Genomic DNA, 15,008 nt, shown 5'->3' on the forward strand with positions numbered 1-15,008 from the left:
CAACAAACCAGTATTTTAGTCAAGTGTAAACAGGTCGTATATTGAAAGGACAGGTGGAGGGAGGGATGGAACTCATGACGACAACTGAGCTGCTACTTCATGGTCCCTGAGGGGATGCCCCCTAGTGGACAGACTCAAACACTACAGTGACATGGTGCTGCCTGCTTGTCTGGGGCATTACAGGATATCACGGATTAGTACCTCAACTCTGGACCTTGAAGCCAGTTCCACTTTTCATTGTTGTCCTCTAATCAGGGACTGATTTAGACCTGGAACACCAGGTGGGTGCAATTAATTATCAGGTAGAACAGAAAACAAGCAGGCTTCGGACCTCGTAGGGTAAGAGTTGAATACCCCTGGTTTAGAAAATCATTGTACCAGGTAAACCACTGTGCAATATCTTTTCAATAACCAAAAATATTGGATTTTCAGCTGTTTGAAGCGGATGTCCAAATCCAAAAGTAAAAGAAGGAAAACGAAGCAAGGGAAGCATAGAAATAGTGCACATAGCGCACATGCACACATATCTACCGCTTCTTAGGCTATCTATAACTCATATTTCTATTTGAATTTGGTCATGTCTCCCAGAAAGTGACTGCAGCTTTAAGTGTCTAAGGACCAATTAAATCCTATTCCCTCCCTCTCGCAAAGATTGCATCGTCATGCCCATTTGAAGCAGAAAACTGATTCAATATTTTATTCATCAAAAATGTTTTGTCTGTTAGAAAATAATCATGTTAAATAGATCACACTACACATTTAATAATGACAGAATTAATTTTAAACATCATGCACAGTAACATTTTGTATTAACTACAGGCCCAGTGCAGTTAAAATGGTTTCGTATCATTTTGCAGAACAGTTGATGAAACTAACACTGTAAAAGCGCCCCCCCAAAAAAAGTATCAGTGTTATTTCCTGACAGTTGCTGGTTGAAAATATAATCTACACAGGACCTTTTAATAAGCAGGTTTGCATTGAATAAGTCTACATGGAGTTCAACATTGGTTTCATCAGACCAGAGAATCTTGTTTCACATGGTCAGAGTCTTTTAGCTGCCTTTTGGAAAACTCCAAGCGGGCTGTCATGTGCCTTTTACTGAGGAGTGGCTTCAGTCTGGCAACTTTACCGTAAAGGCCTGATTGGTGGAGTGCTGCAGAGATGGTTGTCCTTCTGGAAGGTTCTCGCATCTCTACAGAGGACGATAGGATAATGGCGCTGAAGGGGATGGCTGCCGTTTTACGGGCTCCTAACCAACTGTGCTGAGTGATCACGTTCTCAGTAGCTGATGTGAGCAAGACCTTTAAACAGGTCAACATTCACAAAGCCGCTAGGCAAGAGTGATTTCCAGGACGTGTAAGCAAAGCATGCACAGACCAACTGACAAGTGTCTTCACCGACAATTTGAACCTCTCCCTGACCGAGTCTGTAATACCTACATGTTTCAAACAGACCACCATAGTCCCTGTGCCCAAGAACGCCAAGGTAACCTGCCTAAATTATTACCACCCCGTAGCACTCACGTCGGTAGCCATGAAGTGCTTTGAAAGGCTGGTCATGGCTCACATCAACACCACCATGCCGGAAACCCAAGACCCACTCCAATTCGCACACCGCCCCAACAGATCTACAGATGACACAATCTCAATTGCACTCGACACATACACCTATACACCTAATGCTGTTCATTGACTACAGCTCAGCGTTCAACACCATAGTACCCACAAAGCTCATCACTAAGCTAAGGACCCTGGGACTAAACACCTCCCTCTGTAACTGTATGCTGGACTGACGGCCTCCCCCAGGTGGTAAGGGTAGGAAACAACACATAAACCACGCTGATCCTAAACACTGGGGCCCCTCAGGGGCGCATGCTGTACTCCCTGTTCACCTACGACTGTGTGGCCAAGCACAACTCCAACACAATCATTAAGTTTGCTGATGACACAACAGTGGTAGGCTTTATTACCGACAATGATGAGGCGGTCTATAGGGAGGAGGTCAGAGACCTGGCAGTGTGGTGCCAGGACCACAATCTGTCCCTCAATGTGAGCAAGACAAAGGAGCTGATCGTGGACTATAGGAAAAGGAACATCAAAGGGGCTGAAGTGGAGCGGGTTGAGAGTTTCAACTTCCTTGGTGTCCACATCACCAACTAACTATCATGGTCCAAACACACCAAGACAGTTGCGAAGAGGGCACGACAACACCTTTTCCCCCTCAGGAGACTGAAAAGATTTGGCATAGGACCCCAGATCCTCAAAAAGTTCTACAGCTGCACCACGAGAGCGTCCTGACCGGTTGCATCCCCGCCTGGTATGGTAACTGCTTGGCATCTGACCATAAGGCGCTACAGAGGGTAGTGCGTATGGCCCAGTACATCACTGGGGCCAAAATTCCTGACATCCAGGACCTATATACTAGGCGGTGACAGAGGAAGGCCCATAAAATTGTCAAAGACTCCAGTCACCCAAGTCATAGACTGCTTTCTCTGCTACCGTACGGTAAGCGGTACCGGAGCACCAAGTCTAGGACCAAAAGGCTCCTTAACAGCTTCCACCCCCAAGCCATAAGACTGCTGAACAATTAATCAAATGGCCACCAGGACTACTTACATTGACCCCCCCCGTCCTTTGTTTTTTCTCTGCTGCTACTCACTGTTTATTATCTATGCATAGTCACTTTACAAATTACCTTGACTAACCTGTACACTCGCACATTGACTCAGTACCGTTACGCCCTGAAAGATAGACCGACCCTAGCCCCCCGGCACAAAGACTATTGCAGCATAGATACTGGTGACTGAGCTGAGATGGGGGGAGGGGGGGGGGCAACCTAGCAGAGACAGCAAGGATGTTTCTTCACTCCAGTGCCTTGCCATTTACCTTCAACCCCTGGGCCAGACTACACTCAATCATAGGACCTGCTGAAGAGATGTCTTTAGTAAAGACTTACAGGTTGAGACATGGATTAGCAGACCATTCCATAAAAATGTAGCTCTATAGGAGACAGCCCTGCCTCGAGCTGTTTTCTTAGAAATTATAGGAACAACAAGGAGGCCTGCATCTTGTACGTGTGGGTATGTACGGCAGATAGGTAGGAGCAAGTCCATGTAATGCTTTGTAGATTAGCAGTAAAACCTTGAAATCAGCCCTAGCCTTAACAAGAAGCCAGTGTAAAGAGGCTAACACTGGAGTCATATCACTAACTTATTTTGTTCTAGTCAAGGTTTTAGCGGCCATATAGAGCATTGCAGTAGTCTAGTCTTGAAGTGACAAAAGCATGGATTAGCTTTTCTGCATAATTTTGGTGCATAAAAAGTTTCAGATTCTTACAATGCTACAAAGATAGAAAAAGGCTGCTCTTGAAATATTTTTGATATGTTCGTCAAAAGAGAGATCAGTGTCCAGAGTAACGCCGAGGTCCTTCACAGTTTTATTTGAGACGACTGTACTACCATCGAGAGTAATTGTCAGATCAGACAGCAGATCTCTTTGCTTCTTGGGACCTAGAACTAGCATCTCTGTTTTGTCTGAGTTTAAAAGTTAAACATTTAAACACAGCCTTCCAGGGTAGGCAATTTTAGGGCTTTGCCATTTTTCATCAAAATGTACAACTGTGTGTTGTCTGCATAGCAGTGAAAGTTGACATTGTGTTTCCGAATGACATAATTAAGAGGTAGCATATATAATGAGAACAATAGTGATTCTAGAACGCAACTTTTGAGGAAAACCAAAACTTACCATTGATTTGTCTACGGACAAACCATCCACAAAGAATAACTGATATATTTCCGACAGATAAGATCCCCAGGCCAGAATTTGTCCGCGTAGACCAATTAGGGTTTCCAATCGCTCTAAAGGAATGTGGTGAATGATGGTGTCGAAAGCGGCACCAAGGTCTAGGAGCACAAGGATAGACACATACTGTAGCCTTGGTCTGACGCCATTAAAAGGTAATTTAACAGCTTCACGAGGGCGGTCTCAGAACTATGTTTGGGACTTAAACCAGACTAGAGAGTTTCATTTATATCATTTGTCTATTTTTTGCTGAGCAACAGCTTTTTCTAAAATGGTTGGGAGCAATGGGAGATTTGATACAGGCCAATATTTTATATATATTTTTTCGGGTCAAGGTTTGGCTTTTTCAGGAGAGGCTTTTTTACTGCCACTTTTAGTGGGTTTGGTACACATCCAGAGGATAGGGAGCTGTTAATTATGTTCAAAATAGGAGGGGTAAGCACAGGACGTACAGTGCCTTGCGAAAGTATTCGGCCCCCTTGAACTTTGCAACCTTATGCCACATTTCAGGCTTCAAACATAAAGATATAAAACTGTATTTTTTTGTGAAGAATCAACAACAAGTGGGACACAATCATGAAGTGGAACGACATTTATTGGATATTTCAAACTTTTTTAACAAATCAAAAACTGAAAAATTGGGCGAGCAAAATTATTCAGCCCCTTTACTTTCAGTGCAGCCAACTCTCTCCAGAAGTTCAGTGAGGATCTCTGAATGATCCAATGTTGACCTAAATGACTAATGATGATAAATACAATCCACCTGTGTGTAATCAAGTCTCTGTATAAATGCACCTGCACTGTGATAGTCTCAGAGGTCCGTTAAAAGCGCAGAGAGCATCATGAAGAACAAGGAACACACCAGGCAGGTCCGAGATACTGTTGTGAAGAAGTTTAAAGCCGGATTTGGATACAAAAAGATTTCCCAAGCTTTAAACATCCCAAGGAGCACTGTGCAAGCGATAATATTGAAATGGAAGGAGTATCAGACCACTGCAAATCTACCAAGACCTGGCCGTCCCTCTAAACTTTCAGCTCATACAAGGAAAAGACTGATCAGAGATGCAGCCAAGAGGCCCATGATCACTCTGGATGAACTGCAGAGATCTACAGCTGAGGTGGGAGACTCTGTCCATAGGACAACAATCAGTCGTATATTGCACAAATCTGGCCTTTATGGAAGAGTGGCAAGAATAAAGCCATTTCTTAAAGATATCCATAAAAAGTGTTGTTTAAAGTTTGCCACAAGCCACCTGGGAGACACACCAAACATGTGGAAGAAGGTGCTCTGGTCAGATGAAACCAAAATGTAACTTTTTGGCAACAATGCAAAACGTTATGTTTGGCGTAAAAGCAACACAGCTAAACACACCATCCCCACTGTCAAACATGGTGGTGGCAGCATCATGGTTTGGGCCTGCTTTTCTTCAGCAGGGACAGGGAAGATGGTTAAAATTGATGGGAAGATGGATGGAACCAAATACAGGACCATTCTGGAAGAAAACCTGATGGAGTCTGCAAAAGACCTGAGACTGGGATGGAGATTTGTCTTCCAACAAGACAATGATCCAAAACATAAAGCAAAATCTACAATGGAATGGTTCAAAAATAAACATATCCAGGTGTTAGAATGGCCAAGTCAAAGTCCAGACCTGAATCCAATCGAGAATCTGTGGAAAGAACTGAAAACTGCTGTTCACAAATGCTCTCCATCCAACCTCACTGAGCTCGAGCTGTTTTGCAAGGAGGAACGGGAAAAAATGTCAGTCTCTCGATGTGCAAAACTGATAGAGACATACCCCAAGCGACTTACAGCTGTAATCGCAGCAAAAGGTGGAGCTACAAAGTATTAACTTAAGGGGGCTGAATAATTTTGCACGCCCAATTTTTCAGTTTTTGATTTGTTAAAAAAGTTTGAAATATCCAATAAATGTTGTTCCACTTCATGATTGCTTCCCACTTGTTGTTGATTCTTCACAAAAAAATACAGTTTTATATCTTTATGTTTGAAGCCTGAAATGTGGCAAAAGGTCGCAAAGTTCAAGGGGGCCGAATACTTTCGCAAGGCACTGTAGCTCTTTCAGTAGTTTAGTTGAAATAAGGTCCAGAATAATTTTCTGGATGCTTGCTTCAGGGTTTAAGATTTTCTGTATACCAGGGAGCTAGTTTATTGAGACAATTATTTTTTGTTTTTAGCGGGGTATTGCACAAGGCTAAGTTCAGATCCTCGATTAAGTGGTTAAACATTTTTGTACACAGACATTCTTGGCAAGGTGGAGGGAGTCTGGATGGCATCTAGGAATCTTTGTGCTGTCTAAGAATTTATAGAGCAGCTTTTGATAATCCCTGGTTGGGGTCTAAGGACATTTATGTTGCAATTGCAAACATAAGAAGATAGTCCAGGATTATGAGGAAAAACAGATCCACAAAATCTATTCCACGGGACAAAATTAGATCCAGGGTGTGATTGTGGCAATATGTAGGTCCCGAGACATGTTGGACAAAACCCACTGAGTAGATGATGGGTCCAAAAGCCTTTTGGAGACAGTTTGTGGACTTCTCCATGTGGATATTGAAGTCACCAAAAATGTGAATGTTATTTGCTATTTCTTCAAGGTCCAATAGGAATTCAAGGAACTCAGTCAGGAATGCTGTATACGGCCCAGGAGGGCTGTAAACTGTAGCTATAAAATGTGATTGAGTAGGCTGCATACATTTCATGACTAAAACCTCAAAAGACGAAAACACAGTATTTTTTGGTCATCAATTTTAATTGACTGTCATAAATGTTAGCAACACCTCCGCCTTTGCAGGATTCGTAGGGGGTTATGGTCAATAGTGTAACCAGGAGGAGAGGCCTCATTTAACACAGTAAATTCATGAGGCTTACAGTAAAGTACTTAATTGTTACCCAGAAATCATTTAGTATTGATATAAAAATAGCCTTTAATACAATAATTTTATCGATAAGAGTGGGAAAAAAGCTGCTTGTGCATTGATAAGCAAACCAAAGCACACCAAAGACAGCATGTATGATAAGTCATAACATCAAAAAGCCTATTTTACACCATAGCCTGCTGAATTTGCAAGATAACATTTTGTTCCTTTTGATTTTGGCACACAATGATGTTTCATCATTGTCTCAAAGTTTGTCGTTCGACTAGCCACATGTGACATATACGAGCAGGTAGTTAGCGGGCAGGCGGACGAGCAAAATCCACCGTTGTAATACAGATGAAGCCTGAGCTGCAATGTGAAGCTGAGTATGTCTAGCTTGCATCGTGGTATACCCCTCTGACTTGATGGGGGGGACAAAGTGTGCCTCTACATGAACATTCTCAAGGGAACATTGAGCCCGTGAATTTTATTAGAACAATAGATGGGACACAAACCTGTGCTTTCACATTGTATCCCCAAGTAAATGAAAAGTGACAGCAATGAAGTATTATCCAATTCAACAGAAAGGAATTGAATATATTGCATTACTCTGCTTATAAAACGAGAGATGACAGACAGAGAGACAGTGGAGCAGCAGCAGCAGGTCCACCCCCAGCTAGCTGTCGTCATCCCTGAACCCTGCTGATGTTATTAGAGGCATTGCTGATGGTGGCGGGCACACAGGGAATCACACACACTCTGTTTTAGAGACATTACTGATGGTGGCGGGTGCATGGGGAATTTTAGCCAGACTAGATTTTGACCGTAACGCTTGTAAATAGGCCTACACCTTACCCTGTCGGTCCGGGCTATTGTTTTTTTCCGAATATGTCAGAACTGGCATAAAATATGTCTCGGAAAACGGACCTCAATCCAGGAACAGTCCATGGCACTGTACTTTTCTCATTATCCATAAAGCTACATCGAGAAGATTGAAATACTGCACTTAAAAATTAAAAATGTACTGCCTTTTGCGTCTTCATGCTAGGTAGCAGAAGCCACAGCAGCCATTTTGGAATGCACATAGCATTGAACAACAAAGGATAGTCAGCCAATCAGACCCCTTGTTGTTCAATGTGACGTGCATTCCAAAATGGCTGCTGTGGCTTATGCTACCTAGCATGAGGATGAAAAAGGCAGTTTAATTAAAAGAACGAGCAGTATTTCAATCTTCTCGGTGTAGCTTTTTGGATAATGGGAACATCTGGAGTACAGAGCCATGGACTATTCCTGGATTCAGGTATGTTTTCTTGCACCGGCTCCACGGTGTCTTAATCAAAACAGAAGCCCTGTCCAACCTTGCAGGGGAAGGTGTACTTAACGAGGGTAAGGTCAGAATCTAGTCTGGCTAGGGGAATGACAGTGGGAGGCCTGCGTGAGAAGACTGAGAGACAGGCTGGGCTGAGGGGAACCCTGCCTCCCCCACCCCTCCACCCCCCCTTTTCCATTCCACTACTTCTACACAAGGGCTTTCTGTAAAAATGTTATTGATCTATCTCTCCCCCCCTCCCCCGCCCTCCCTGCCCTCTCCCTCTTTCTCTCCCAATACTTCTTCTTCAAACGAGAAGAAAAAAGAGAGAGCAACACTTCATCCTGAGTGTCATAAATAAGGGCCTGGTAGATATTCAATGGACTGCTAAACTGACATCCTGTATCAGACAGAGTGGAAGTCAATGGGAGAGCAGCCGGGAGGTCTCTATATCTGGCTCACACACAGTCACAGCAATACACACACACACACATAGTCTTCACAACACACACACACAGGCAAACACACACACACACACACACACACACACACACACACACACACACACGCACACACACACACACACACACACACACACACACACACACACACACACACACACACACACACACACAGGCAAACACACACACACACACACACACACACACACACACACACACACACACACACACACACACACACACACACACCTGAAACCCATCTAGACACACGCACACACTATTATGCTTCCATATTTGTGAATGTGATACCACCTGGGACTGAGATCGAGGCAGAGTGGATAGAGCCTGTTGCATTCCTAAGTCGAAAGCAGCCCAGACCCAGTGGGACCAGCAGGACCTGGGGGACAGCAGATACATCTGATACAGTGAGGACTGAGGAAAGGGAAATGCTGTGAGATTGACAGGTTTAAAACAGCAGACAAAACCACTGACAGCCTGTGTTAGCTGTCTCTGACTTTCACTCTGTTCAGGATAAAAAATAGATATTGTATTTTTCTGCAGATGTAATGTAGTACATATTGTTCACCTCATTTGGGAAAAGGGGAAAGTGGAAAGGAACGCTATAAACTAATCTAGGCGTTGAAAAACGTGGATGATAGGCTATATCACTGCCCAGTACATCACTGGGGGCAAGCTTCCTGTCATCCAGGACCTCTATACCAGGCAGTGTCAGAGGAAGGCCCTAACAATTGTCAAAGACTCTAGCTACCCTAGTCATAGACTGTTCTGTCTGCTACCACACGGCAAGCTGTACCGGAGCGCCAAGTCTAGGTCCAAGAAGCTTCTAAACAGCTTCTACCCCCAAGCCATAAGAATCCTGAACATCTGGTCAAATGGCTACCCAGACTATTTGCAGTCCCCCCCCCCCCCTTTCCCTCCTGCAGCCGCAAACAGGAAACAAATCAAAACGATCGAATTGCTAAACACGCTCATAAGATTCAGCTCAGTAAGCTCAGATCAGCCTAGCCAGGGAATGGAAAGGGAAAGATACCGGGGCCTAAAGCAGAGGAACATTGTGATCAATGTATCTGATCAGCTCCACTGGCCCAACATCCAAAACAAATCAAATCTTATTGGTCACATACACATACTTAGCAGATGTTATTGCGGGTGTAGTGAAATGCTTGTGTTCCTAGCTCCAACAGTGCAGTATTATCTAAAAACTATTCACAACAATACACACAAATCTAAAAGTAAAATAATGGAATTAAGAAATATATAAATATTTGATCGAGCAATGTCGGAGTGGCATTGACTAAAATACAGTAGAATAGAATACAGTATATACTTATGAGATGAGTAAGGCAGTATGTAAACATTATTTAAACATTATTAAAGTGACAAGTGTTCCATTACTAAAGTGTCCAGTGATTCCAAGTCTATGTATATAGGGCAGCAGCCTATACGGTGAAGTGTTGTGTAACCGGGTGGAAGCCGGCTAGTGATGGCTATTTAACATTCTGATGGCCTAGAGATAGAAGCTCTCAGTCCCAGCTTTGACGCACATATACCGACCTCGCCTTCTTTATAATAGTGGGGTGAACAGGCCGTGGCTCGAGTGGTTGATGTCATTGACAATCTTTTTGGCCTTCGTGTGACATCGGCTGCTGTAGGTGTCCTGGAGGGCAAGTAGTTTGCCCCTGGTGATGCGTTGCTCTGCGGTTGCGGGGGGTGCAGTTGTTGTACCAGGCGGTGTGCATCTGTAAAAGTTTGTGAGGGTTTTAGGGGCCAAGCCAAATTTATTCAGCCTAATGAGATTAAAGAAGCACTGTTGTGCCTTCTTCACCACACTGTCTGTTTTGGTGGACCATTTCAGATCGTCAGTGATATGTACTCAGAGGAACTTGAAGCTTATCACTTTCTCCACTGCTGTCCCGTCGATGTGGACAGGGGCGTGCTCCCTCTGCTGTTTCCTGAAGTCCACAATAAGCTTCTTTGTTTTGTTGGTGTTGAATGAGAGGTTATTTTCCTGGCACCATTCTCCCAGGGCCCTCACCTCCTCCCTCTAGGCTGTCTCGTCATTGTTGGTAATCAGGCCTATTACTGTTGTGTCGTCTGAAAACTTGATGATTGAGTTGGAGGCGTGCGTGGCCATGCAGCCATGGGTGAACAGGGAGTACAGGAAGGGGCCGATGTGTAGAGGATCAGCAAAGTGGAGGTGTTGTTGCCTACCTTCACCACCTGGGGGGCGCCCCGTCAGGAAGTCAGTTGCACAGGGCGGGGTTCAGACCCAGGGCCCTCGAGCTTAATGATGAGCTTGGAGGGTACTATGGTGTTGAATGCTGCGCTATAGTCAATGAACAGCATTAATACATAGATATTCCTCTTGTCCAGATGGGATAGGGCAGTGTGGAGTACGTTGGCGATTGCGTTGTCTGTGGATCTATTGGGGCGGTAAGCAAATTGAAGTGGGTCTAGGGTGTCAGATAAGGTAGAGGTGATATGATCCTTAACTAGCCTCTCAAAGCACTTCATGATGAAAGAAGTGAGTGCTACGGGGCGATAGTAATTTAGTTCAGTTACCTTTGCTTTCTTGGGTACAGGAACAATGGTGGATATCTTGAAGCAAGTGGAGACAGCAGACTGGGATAGGGAGAGATTGACTATGTCTGAAAACACTCCAGCCAGCTGGTCTGCGCATGTTCTGAGGACGCGGCTAGGGATGCCATCTGGGCCGGCAGCCTTGCGAGGGTTAACACACTTATATGTCTTACTCATGTCGGCCATGGAGAAAGAGAGCCCACAGTCCTTGGTAGCGGGCCGCGTTGGTGGCATTGTGTTATCCTCAAAACGGGTGATGAAGGTGTTTAGCTTGTCCGGAAGCAAGATATCGGTGTCTGCGACGTGACTGGTTTTCCCTTTGTAGTCCGTGATTGTCTGTAGACCCTGCCACATACGTCTCGTGTCTGAGACATTCAATTGTGACTCCACTTTGTCTCTGTACTGACATTTTGCCTGTTTGATTGCCTTATGGAGGGAATAACTACATGGTTTGTATTCAGCCATATTCCCAGTCACCTTGCCATGGTTAAATGCGGTGGTTTGCGCTTTCAGTTTCGTGCAAATGTATTCGTCGATGTTATTCTCAGAGGCTACCCGGAACGTAGTGAGTAGTTAATCATAAAACATACACCACCCGCCTTTCTTCTTACCGGAGAGTTCTTTATTACTGATGGCTGTCAAGATGGGACAGTATATCCCGAGAGAGCCATGTTTCCGTGAAACAGAGTATGTTGCAATCCCTGATGTCTCTCTGGAAGGAGATCCTCACCCTGAGCTCGTCTACTTTATTATCCAGAGACTGAACATTAGCGAGTAATATACTTGGAAGTGGTGGATGGTCTGCACGCCTCCTGAGTCGAACTAGAACTCCACTCCGAATACCTCTTCTCCGCCGGCGGTGTTTTGGAGCAGCCTCTGGAATGAGTTAATTTGCCCTGGGGGGTACAAACAAAATATCAAATTCGGGAAAGTCATATTCCTGGTCTTAATGCTGGTGAGTTACCGTCGCTCTGATATCCAAAAGTTATTTCCATCTGTATGTAATAACACAAACAAATGTCTGTGCTAATAATGTAAGAAATAACAAACACTAAGAAAAAAAATACTTCAAAGTTGCTTAGGAGCAAGAAGCATCTCAAAAACTCCTGGGGCTTTCAGACCAGTTAGACACCATGGCGATGGACGATGCATCTCTTTTCAAGTTCACATCATAAGACAGCACATAGATTTGAACCTTATGACCAGAGACTGATTACTGACCATCCCAGTATTTCCCAGACCAGATTGTTGAACTAAGATGTTGGCAACATTTACATTAAAGGAGCCTTCCCTTGGAATAGACTGAAATTAAAGTTTCATAATCTGTAATAAGATCATTACAGGATTGTACCTCCTTCCTTGGTAGTGAAGGATCAGAATGAGGAATTACTGTCCCTCTTTATTCTCTTCGCTCTCATTGTCTCCTCCTCTCCTCTCCTCTCCTCTCCTCTCCTCTCCTCTCCTCTCCTCTCCTCTCCTCTACTGTTGCTTGTCTATGTCCTGCTGGTCTGAAAGGTCCTATCTTCACAGGCGTAATCTTATCTGTGGCGTGTGCTGTTAGGCCTCTGTCTCTTTGCTTGCCTGCTTGTCTTGCCTGCTCGACTCTCTGCCCTGTCTGCCTACCTGCCCATCTGCCTGCTTCTCCCTGTCAGCCTAGTGTGTCTGCCTCGCCTGCCTGTGTGAGTGCCGAGAGCCATCTCTCATGGCCCAGGCACTTTAGCAGTGATTCAGATCCAGGGAAGCCTTGCTTCATCTGTCATCATACAGCACTGGCTGTCATACCACCACATCGCACAGAACTACACACAGGATTGGTCAGAGGATAGGTCTGAGTTAAGGAGATATATACTCTCACACTCAAAGACATAAAGTACATACATACAGGCAGAGACATGCTCATATGCACAGTACTACAATCATATCTAAACCAAACAGTTGCCTTGCCTTGAAAGCAGCAATTCTCAATCGCTACCCATGAAAGTCTATGATTGTCTGATTGTCTTCTGAAAGAGGGGGGGTGATGGGAAGTTGACTCCAGTAACTACTGCGTTACTTCCTTATACCCACACCAATGATATCCTCAATTAGGCTCATTAATGTGTTTTTACTTACCAGTTACTTAATTAACCCCAATTAGCTCAGTAATGTGGCACGGCATGATTGCAAAGCGTTATTTAGCCAAACATGGACATTTGTATGTGTTGGTGGTAATTGAATGGTCATTGGAGCTGGGAATAATTAATCAATCATTAGCGTAAACTAAAAATAAAATGTGCAGATAACATCGATAGGAGTGAGACTGGTGCTGCGCTGGGGGAGCGATGGCTGTGATGTCTCATTCAGCAGAGAGAGGGAGAACGAGAGAGAGCGAGAGTGAGAGAGAGAGAGAGAGAGAGAGAGAACGCGTTATTATCCTCCTGTGGAACGTTCTCTTCACTTTTTTTATTGAGCTCTCTAATTAAGATAATTCATTACTTCACCAGTCAGGAAAACAACCCATTTCATATAATACTATAACACTCCCTGAGAGAAAATCAATGGATTCTGTTCATCCAAACTAGCAAATTATCCAAATGGACCAGTGTTCTTGCGCTCTGATTTGTATTTGAGAAAAGTTGTGTATTCGGATGATTACAGAACAATCGAGAAAAGACACAATGACGGGTGAAAGACTAAAGGACGAGGAGTCAATTAGAAATATCAAGACTCCACAGAGGAACATGATGCCGGTCCAGGAATGATGAGCCACTCTTCTAGAGTCTAAAGCAATTTACTGTAGCACACCTCTGCAATGCGACCGCGAACAAGAAGGGCGCGACAAAGGAAATCCCTAAGTTGTGCCATCACATTGTAAAATAAATTGCTATGGTTACGGCCTGCCGCAACGCAGGTTAAACGTAAGCCCGGCCCCCTTTCAGGGGCATCTCAACTGGCCGCATTTTAAAGAGGTGGGAACTCCCAGCGGACCAGGAGATAACGAATGCCCTCTATTCCAGAGAGGAGTGTGAGACCAGCTATTCATAGATCCTTTCTCTCTCTACCGCTCTCCTCTCCCTCTGATTCTCACACACGGGCGGCCTCGCACGCCAACACAGAACCATACCCATATGCACACGCCCAACTATTCACAGTTAAAAGCAAATGTCTATATCTGTCCCCTAAACACACCAACGATCAGCACACATACGTATACACACACAGTCCAGACTGACATATGCTGTCTACCCAGCAGGTTCTACAGGGATAAATAATGGTAGACAGACAGATAGGTCAGAGAGACTGATGTAACTGTAGTATTGTGTTCAGATTCCACTCAGTAGTCCCTCTCCCGCCCTACTCTGCTCTTCCTCTGCTCTGTCCCTCTTATCACCTGCTCCATACGAATAAAAAATACTGAGATCATCTTGTACTTCTCCTTTGAACACCATGTGACACCTGCCACAGAGCATCCCACAGGAATAGTTATCCGTCCCTCCCTCCCTTTATCCCTCCCTCCCTCCTCATTCCAATGTGTATTCAGCATACATATCACACCGTGAATGAACCCTCTGACTGGCTCCTGCACCGCATTCAGGATCCATACATCTAGACGCTGCTGCCGAAGAGAGCGAGAGGGAGAGAGAGAGAGAGAGAGAGGGAGAGGAAGACTGTCCTTGAGACAACCATGGCTGGATATAGGGGAGCAGGGAATGGGAAAATATGACTAGTGTACCTGTAGAAATGTATCCCCATTTACAGCCTACAGAGACCATATTATGGGTTATGATGGGGACAGAACATGAGAGGCCCACGGGTCTGAGGGAGACAGGGGGAGAGGGGTAGTGGAATGTAGCTGTGGCAGGCTAACACAGGGGACGGGAGCGGGGGCATTTGGCAGGGGGGATGGAATAAGGAGGGGTGGCGGACTGAAGTGGGGGTGAGTGGGGTTGGGGGTGGGGTTAATGAAGCGCTAAATCCTTG

This window comes from Oncorhynchus mykiss, chromosome 9, assembly GCF_057628025.1.
Source record: "Oncorhynchus mykiss isolate SJ-2025 chromosome 9, ASM5762802v1, whole genome shotgun sequence".
NCBI lineage: Eukaryota > Metazoa > Chordata > Actinopteri > Salmoniformes > Salmonidae > Oncorhynchus > Oncorhynchus mykiss.